We start from the raw sequence: 9,484 nt of genomic DNA, 5'->3' as shown, positions 1-9,484 counted from the left end.
GCCTATATTCTGAAGAGAGTGAAATTTAAAAAAAAAAATATGACTCATGTGACTCTCTTTCTCATAGTAGGAGAATCAAATAATTTCAGTTGAAATCAAAACCAAATCACAATCTCAAAGAGTCGGTCTCTTCCTCATGAACACTTGCCTCTCTCAAAAACTCCAAATTTCGTTAAAACAGGGCAGTGAAATAGAGATGTAACATCTTCACTTGTCACATTAGTAGCGTAAATAAGTAAAGTGAAATGGTTGTTTCAACTAATTCAATGGAAACTTACACCTGGCTTTCCAATGTCCACATCCTTTTATAACATTTTGTATTAATTTTTTTTTTTTCTTTCTAACAATAAACATGCCTAGGAGATTTCCTATTGGCTTTCGTACCATCTCTGGGAAGCCTCTATGTGACCACTTTACGTGTCAAAAATAGTACAGGAGCCAAATTTATTTCAAAACAAGTAGAATTCTTTGATCATAGATCTACTATATCAGGGAATAGCTTGGGCCTAAATAACATATTGTAGTATTATATCAATATTAATGTAATACATATTCAGTATTATGCTATTCAGCTGTTTTCCTTCTATTTGCAATTATGAAAGGTAAAATCCAAAACAGAATATATAATTTACTAAAATGAGCTAGAATTTTTATGTTAACCAGATTGTCACTTGAATCCTACGTGCTTCTTGCATTAAGTTTCCTCACCTCTTGTATTGCACCATTTACCTAGAAATCAAGATATGTATGTGTATGCATGTGTACAGATGTGTGTGTGAGTGGCTTTATATTTACTCTGGCTGTATGCATATGTTGTATATGAATATGTGCACAAGTGTGTATGTGTATGTTTGTACACACATACATATATTATGTATGGGTTTATGCATATGTTTTATATTAAAACGTGCACAAACATGTGGATGTGTGTGTGTATCATGTATGGGTTAATGCATATGTTGTATATTAATGTGCACAAGCATGTATGTGGATATATATATATATATCTATATATATATATATATATATATATATATATTTATATATTTATATGTGTGGGTTTATGCATATCTTTATATATGGATGTGTTTTTTGGGTAGTGTGTACATATTCATACACACACACAATACATGAACAGAAAATTTATAAAAACTATACATTGTGACACTTTTCTTTGTTTTATTTCTGCCATCTACACCAAATCTAGCACTGGATGTTACTATATAGAGAGGGTGTTCAGTTCATCTAGCAGATTCATCTTACTTAGCATACCTTCAATTAAGACCCCAGACATTCCTTCACTACAAATATGTGTTAATTAGATTGCAAGGAATTCCTGAATGAATACATGTTATAGATGCTACAGTGCTACATCACCCAAACCCCACTGTTATCTTTGGGATATTTGATCTGCCTTGCTTGCTACAGCATCAGAGTTATGTAACTATGTAAATGCAGCTTAGACTCTTTGAATTAAATCTTCTGATTATCTCTCTAACCACTAAATATCTTGATTAAAACACATCCAAAGAATGGGGAATTTTTTTGATTGATTTTCTTCTCCACAAACCCCCCCGCCAAATATTTACAATTGATAACATGGAAAACTAAGAAAAGTTATAGAGTTGGGTGTAAATGGTAAATATAAAACTGAACTAATGAGGGAGTAAGTCACTGTGTATTATCACTCAGTCTACTAGAAACAGCAGCCAACTACCCCTCAAATAACATCTTACTGCCTTGCAAAAGAATAGATAGAGAATGGATAAGGTAGCCCTAGTTATACTAGCTACGTATTAGATAAGGACATGGTTGCCACAACTAGGATGTCTTTGATGCAAGTCTGCTCTATCGGGAAATATTGGGTCATCCCATAAATGTATTTTTTTAATACTTTTTTAATTTTTCAAAATTAAGATAAAGTTCATTTTTATTCTAAAATATACTCTCCTTCACTTTCTACACTGCTCTTCCATCCATCTGGCAGACTTGCAAGGCCCTTCTTCTAAAATTCACTTGTCTGTGATGAAAAATACTCCACTACTGTTCTGATCTTGTCTACAGAATTCATATTTTTCCCATCCAAATGATTTTGAAGACTGTGGAATTAATGATAATTGGATATGTCCGGCGAATATGGTCTCCCATTTAAACTGCTCTAGCCTTTGGAATGTCATCCTTGCTGTATGTGGCTGAGCATTATCCTGATGGAAGAACACCTTTCATCTTGGAAGAACACTTTCTAGCTCTGACTTAAGATGCTCAAGCTCCTGCAGTAGATCTCCTTTGTTATTGTTTGGTTTCGGTTTAAAAGTTCAAAGTGGACTAAACCTTTCATATCCCACCAAAGAGATAACAACACCTTATGTAGGTGAAGACCTTCTTTAGCCTGGGGTGTTGGTGTTTTTCCTTTCCTACTGTTTTCAGCACTTTACATTTTTATAGAGAACCTATTTCTTGTCACCAGTCTCTATTCAATCCAAAAAAGGTTCATTTGTAAGATGTGACAGCAAAGAAGAGCCCACATTCACTCTCTGCATGCGATTAGACTCAGAAAGTTTGTGAGAAACGCACTGACCCAATTTGCTGACTTTTAGTCCATGCAATTGAAAAAAATAAACGCCTTATTTACGGGACGACCCAATACTTGAAGTTAAACAACAGTAATAGCTATTACATGATCTCACTATCAACTATAAATAACAGCCAAATCACAGTCTACTTATTTAGGAAAGAAGATATATGCTGGATAATGTAGTCCTGGATAAACTATATTTGAATAAAAGTTGGATTGATCAAGGCTGGAATGTTTTCAACTATTAGGTCTGCTCTCTCAAGGCTGTCTTGAGTTCAGATAACAACATCAACAACAGCAGTAACAATAACAACAAACAGCTGTAGACTAAAATAAATATGAGACATAAAAGAGAAGCAAGCAACACACACTGTAGCATTTTATTTTTTATGTAAATTCTAAAAGGAAAATTAAGAAGTGACAAAACTGAAAGAAAATATCCAATTCCAAGATTGCTACTATTGATGAAAAGATTTAATAAGTAGTGTTTTCTCTCTCTATACATGTATATACATACATACCTACCTACACACACACACACACACACACACACACACATATATATATACATACATACATACATACATACATGTGTGCACACACACACGTGCTCATTTCCCTTTTGTGAGTTCAGAAGAAAACTATATCAACTGTGTTCCCAAGAGTCTGATAAAAAGAAACAAATTATTCCCAAAGAGAACCATGAAAACAGATTTTTATAGCTAAACGAATGTTTTTACTTTGTTTTATGAAACACTTGTTAGTCAATACATGCAGAAGTGCACTACTGTATTGATGGGTTATTTTCTTTTGAGGAAAGTTGTTACCTCCGCCTTCTCTAAGGTGGAGGTATTGTTTTCAGTCATGTTTGTTTGTCCATGGACAAGATATCTCAAGAATCATTGGATGGATTCAGACGAAACTTTCAGGGATGTTTGGCCTCATGATTGGCACAAACTGATTAGATTTTGGGATTGATCCAGTACTAGACAAGGATTCAGGCTGTTTTTTAATTAATTTTTGGGAGTGGTTGGGTTCATTTTTAGTATTCTTGTTTGTGAGAACAGTCAAGTTTATTTCAGATAGATGTGTAGTAAGAAGTTTGCTTCCCAATCACACGATTCTGGCTTCAATCCCACTGCATGACACCTTGGGTAAGTGTCTTGTACTATAGCCTTGGGCTAACCAAAGTCTAGTGAGTGGATTTGATAAGTGGAAAGTGAAAGAACCCCATCATATATATATATATATATATATATATATATATATATATATATATATATATATATATCTCAGATTGTGGCTTTGATTCCAGGACCGGGTGATAGGTTGTGTTATTGAGTAAAACACTTCATTTCACAATGCTCCAGTCCACTCAGCTGGCAAAAACAAGTAATCCTATGATGAATTTTGGCACAAGGCCAGCAATTTTGGAGGAGGGGGTAAGTTGATTACATCAACCCCAGTGCTCAACCGGTACTTATTTAACTGATCCTGAAAGGATGAAAGGCTAAGTCAACCTCAGTGGAATTTGAACTTGGAACATAGAGACAGATGAAATGCCGCTAAGCATTTCGCCTGGCATGCTAACAATTCTGCCAGCTCGCCGCTTTAAAACTATTCATAACGTTAGCAGAAAGAGAGAACAAATACCATTTATTGGAAAGACTTTTTTTTTTTACTGTTTCTCAAAATATGTTTTCTGTTAGACTGTAGAACATTTTTTAAAAATCTAGGCATTTACAAAATTATTTTTACAGTTGGATGTCTTTCTTTCCACTCATTTGCAAAAGTAAGAATGAAATTTGTTGTCAGGCAACCTAACTTAATTGAGGCAAATTGTGTGGTTTGCCTGAAGCACAACAATGCCAGAAGCAAGATTTGAACTAATGTAATAACTAATTGGTCAATGTTCCAGCAGTTTATGCATGTTTGCAGCCATTCAGCTTTCAGTATGTGTGTGTACATACAATTTACATGAATGTAGAGGAAGATGGGCAAAATTAGGTATACAGTTGCTTAATATGCGCATTCACTCAAAATCCCCAGAAATAAAAAAAAGTGGGCTTCCAATGAACTAGGCACATCCTGCAGATCCATTCATCAACTTATGAACTGCTTAGGTTTATATAAAAGAAAAAGATAAATGAAAAGAACACTCCACTCATATTAAGGAACTGTATACCTACTTTTGCCCACAGAATCAGCAAAGAAATGTCTCATTAAATAATATTTCAGAAAAAAAAAAGAAGGAAAAATAAAAAGTATTAAGTACATTTTAAATAATCCCTCAATTTTCAGTAAGGAAATATATAAAATTAATAATGATTTTAAAACATAAGTGTAAGCCTACAATTTTTAAGATGTGGAAAGAACCAGCAGAATTGATTTCTGTACCAAAGGACAGAAAGTGGAGTCGAACTTGGGTGGATTTAGACTAAAAACATGAAGGGATATAACTAAACACTGCAAGAAAAAGAAAATTAAGAATTATATCTAATTATATATATATATATAGTATGAAGGAAACTGAGTGCAAATATTTGTTTACATATTTAAGTTAAAAGGAACAAAATTTTTGTTTCAAAGTAAAACAAAATAATAATAATAATGGTCTCAAATTTTGTCACAAGGCCAGCAAATTTTAGGGGAGGGATTAAGTCAATTACCTAGACTCCACTACTGATTAATTTATCGATTCCGAAAGGTTTAAAAGCAAAGTCAACCTCGGCAGAATTTGATCTCAGAATGTAAAGATGGACTAAATGCTGCTAAGCCTTTCGCTTGGTATACTAATGATTCTGCTAGCTCACCACCTAAGTCTTTTTTACTATAGACTCAAAGCCTGAAATTTTGGAGAAGGGGTCTAGACCCCAGTGCTCGACTGCCAATGATTTTACTGACCCCAAAAGGGATAAAAAGCAAAGTTGGTCTTGGCAGAATTTGAACACAGAACGCAAGGTATTTTTTCCAGTGTGCCAAAACTTCTGCCATTTTGCTGACTTCAATAATAGTAATTCTTTCTACTATAGGCACAAGGCCTGAAATTGTGGGCAAGGGGGCTAGTCGAATTTACTGACCCCAGTGCTTGACTATTCATGGAAGATAATACATCCATATTTGACCCCAAAGGGATGAAAGGCAAAGAAAACATTGGTGGAATTTCGTAGTATGTAAAGACGGATGGAATGCTACTCAGCATTTTGTCTGGCATGCTAACGAGTTTGCCAGCTTGCTACCTTAATAATAAAATAATGGTTGCTTTTTTTTTGGCACAAGGCCTGCAATTTTGGCGGAGGGGTTAAGTCAATTATATCAACCCCAATGCTCAACAGGTACTTAATTTATCAACTCCAAAAGGATGAAAGGCAAAGTCAACCTCGGCAGAATATGAACTCAGAACGTAAAGACAGGGGAAATACTGCTAAGCATTTTGCCTGGCATGCTAATGATTCTGCCAGCTTGCAGCCTTAATAATAATAATCCTCTACACTTCTACATCAGAAATTTAAAACAAGTTTTGTAGATACAAGTTGCAGTTGTTGTTCAGACTCAAATTAACCCTAAGGAAATATGTGATTGACTGTATCTCAGTTATGACTTAACTTTTATTAATTAATTTATTTTCTCTTTCTCTCTTTCTGATACAGTGTATCTCGGATGACATTATTCGAAGTGTTCTTTCAGATGATGGTAAGATGTAATCCGAACAATATTTGACTGGTGTTCAGTGGCTGTCTAAGAGCTCCCTCATTGATGCTCTAAGCAATGTTTATCCTATGCATTAATTGACTTCAAGAGATGAAGCTCTAGTAGTAGTAGTAGTAGTAGTAGCAGTTAGAAGTGTATTTTGGAAATAAGTGAAATAGCAACAAATGAGATTACAAAACTTAGGTTTTACTACCTACACTAGAGTGCTCACCACTTTAAACTAATTCAAAACTGAAATGTTATACAAGAAATGGTAACTTATATTTAAAGTTCTTTTTTGAATTTACTTTTATTTGTTTTGTCTTGTGTTCTTTTTTTCCTTTCCTTTTTACAGTCTAAAATTTCAGACTGAAGAAAGAATAAAGAAAAGCCTCAAAAACTAGAGGCTAACAAAAACAAAAACCAATAAAAGTATCTTATCTTTTATCTTTTACTTGTTTCAGTCTTTAGACTGTGGCCATGCTGGGGCACTGCCTTGAAGAATTTTTAGCTGAATGAATTGAGCCCAGTACTTTTGTTTTCTTTTTTAAAGCCAAGCATTTATTCTGTTTTACCAATCTGCTACATTACAGGGACCTAAACAAACCAATACCAGTTGTTAAGTGGTGGCAGAGGACTAACACAAAGACACACACACACACACACATATACTTGCATGATTGAGCAACTGTTTGTTTCCATGGAAAAAAAGAAAAAGAAAGAAACAGTCTGTCCTCTGTGGAGGAGCTTTCCTGGTGCAGAGCCATAGTCTCACAAGACCTGTGGAGGACTACATTATTTAATGTGTCCTTCCATTTTTTTAATACTATGAGTGGAATTTCAGAGTGATTTGGCTGATATTTCTAGCAAGACAAGCAACGGTGTGATGTAGTGACTCACTCGTAGGAATTAACATGCATGGCAACAAACTAATCTTCATCATATATCTTCTACTCGTTCCAGTCATTAGTTTGTGGCCATAATGGGGTACTGCATTGAAGAGTTAAGTCAAACAAATCTATCCCAGTATTTATTTATTTATTCTTTTAAGCCATGTACTTATTTTGTCAGCTACACTTCGCTGAACTGCTTGATTTCCAAGGAATAAAACTAATCCAACACCAGTAAGTCTGAGGTATAGTAAAAGACACAATGTTGTTAAAGGAAAGGCAGCTGGGCACCAGTGTTTGCAGATGTTGCAATCAGAATGCAAAGAGATGGAACAGATCCCTCATGACATTCCCCTTCTGGCACTAACAACTTCACCAATCCATACCATCCTAGATCAGTACTTAATTGACCCCGAAAGTGATGAAGGGTAAAGTTTACCTCAGCAGGAATTGAATTCAGAGTGTAGAGGGCACAAATACTGTAAGGCATTATATCCAACACTGTAACAAATCTGCCAATTCTCAGCCTTAATGCCATTCTAGATACCCATAAACAGGTAGGAGGGTCATGATTGGAATGCCTTTGATCAGAGATCTGTTCGATCAAGACTGACCTGCTAAATTACAACAATTTTCAACCTGTTAATCTTTATCTATTTTGAAGACTTAAAAAAAAAAAAAAAAAATTAAACTCAAAATCCCTTTCCCTGATTTGTACTCTAAACAAGATGATTTATTTCTTTTTGCATTTTTTTTTTCCTGAATTTTATGAAATATGATTCCAAAAGGGATTGGTGTTCCTTTTAATTCTTAATAAGGAACAGTTTGCAAACATCAACTAAGCTAATAATTCTTATTTTATTTTTATTTTTTAATGACTAATGTTATCTCCTTTCAGCTTCAGTGTCCACTTCACAAATATCATTTGGCTGAGTCATTGAAACACATTCGATACCTGCTAAATCATTAAAGCCTTTTTTACCAAATAAATACCAATACATCTCAAAGCAATCGAACTAGTATAAAATAGAGTCTGAGTCACAGAAAATTTTGTTTAGCATCAGTTTCCCTTCCTTTTGATAACACAGATGTAACCAATAAAATCAACAAGCAGAGCCCATTTTCTATTTACATAATATTTTTTTAGAAACAACATCAGAAAAAAAAAAGAAGAAAAAAAAGGAAAAGTCAAACTGAATATTGAACAAGGGCAGACATGCTCTGCAACATAACATGAGAGTTTTACCCATTGTAACATCCAACAGGCATGCATATGTACACACATGAATGCATCCAGTGATATATAGTAGGTAGTGAAAGAAGGGATGCCAAATATTGCATTAAAGTAAAATTGAAAATCATTTTATGAAAGAAATGCTCTGTATAAAATGGTAGTAAAACTATATTTCCAAAGAGAAGAGAAAATATGAAAATAGATAGCAGTAGTAGTAGTAGTAGTAGTAGTAGTATGAACCAGCATTGCTGTAATGGTGGAACATCCCCATATGCACACATACCTTTTCATTAATTGATAATTTAATCATGAGAGGTAGGGAAGCATCTACAGCAGTTGCAGGGCTCTTCCAGCAGACTTGTGAAATTGATGTGACTATAGAGGTTGATGTTTGAAGAAAAAGGGAACAGGAGTAGGTAAGGGACTGTAACAGAATACAGCTCTAGGGGAGAATAGTTGGGAGTAAAATGCTTAGTACGTGATTTGAAGACTGAGACACACAGAAGGGATAATGAAAGAAGAGATAGAATTTGGAGATATGAGTGTGAAGAGGTTGATGTAGAGGTCATTACAGAAAAGGTGGAAGGAAGCATATTTGCAGGTCACTGGCTACAAAGTCTTGGCAATCTTTGCAAATTAGCTGGATGGATTTTGGTGAGGAATGTGGTTTGTACTGTTTCATGTACGCAAGCTGTACTTTAATGCATGTCTTTCTTGAGCTTTATAGAGAGTTAGTGAGGGAACATGGTTTAGTGGTTAGGGTGTTCAGCTCACAATCATAAGGTTGTGAGTTCGATTCCCAGTAGTGCATTGTGTCCTTGAGCAAGACAATTTATTTCACGTTGTTCCAGTCCACTCAGCTGGCAAAATTGAGTTGTACTTGTTATTCAAAGATCCAGCACTGTCACACTTTGTGACATGCTGAATCTCTGAGAATTATGTTAAGGGTATGCGTGCCTGTGGAGGCTGTTCTGTTGATTACATTAACTGGAACCCTCATTGTCATAACTGATGAAGTGCCAGTATAGAGTTAGCAATTATGAAAGCTGAGTTAATTTCTTAACTTGAAGGGATACCCCAAATCCCCCCCCCCCC

The 9,484-nt window shown here is 34.9% G+C and overlaps 1 protein-coding gene across 1 annotated transcript in view; it reads right to left on the bottom strand.

The window, feature by feature from the left end:
* The window catches only part of LOC106877501 (uncharacterized), a 289,778-nt gene that overhangs the window by 127,643 nt on the left and 152,651 nt on the right, over positions 1-9,484 (bottom strand). The gene's annotated exons all lie outside the window — the stretch shown is intronic.

Source organism: Octopus bimaculoides, chromosome 1 (genome assembly GCF_001194135.2).
Source record: "Octopus bimaculoides isolate UCB-OBI-ISO-001 chromosome 1, ASM119413v2, whole genome shotgun sequence".
Classification (NCBI taxonomy): domain Eukaryota; kingdom Metazoa; phylum Mollusca; class Cephalopoda; order Octopoda; family Octopodidae; genus Octopus; species Octopus bimaculoides.
The sequence above is the reverse complement of the archived record's forward strand: the minus strand, read 5'-3'. Positions and strand labels throughout refer to the sequence as shown.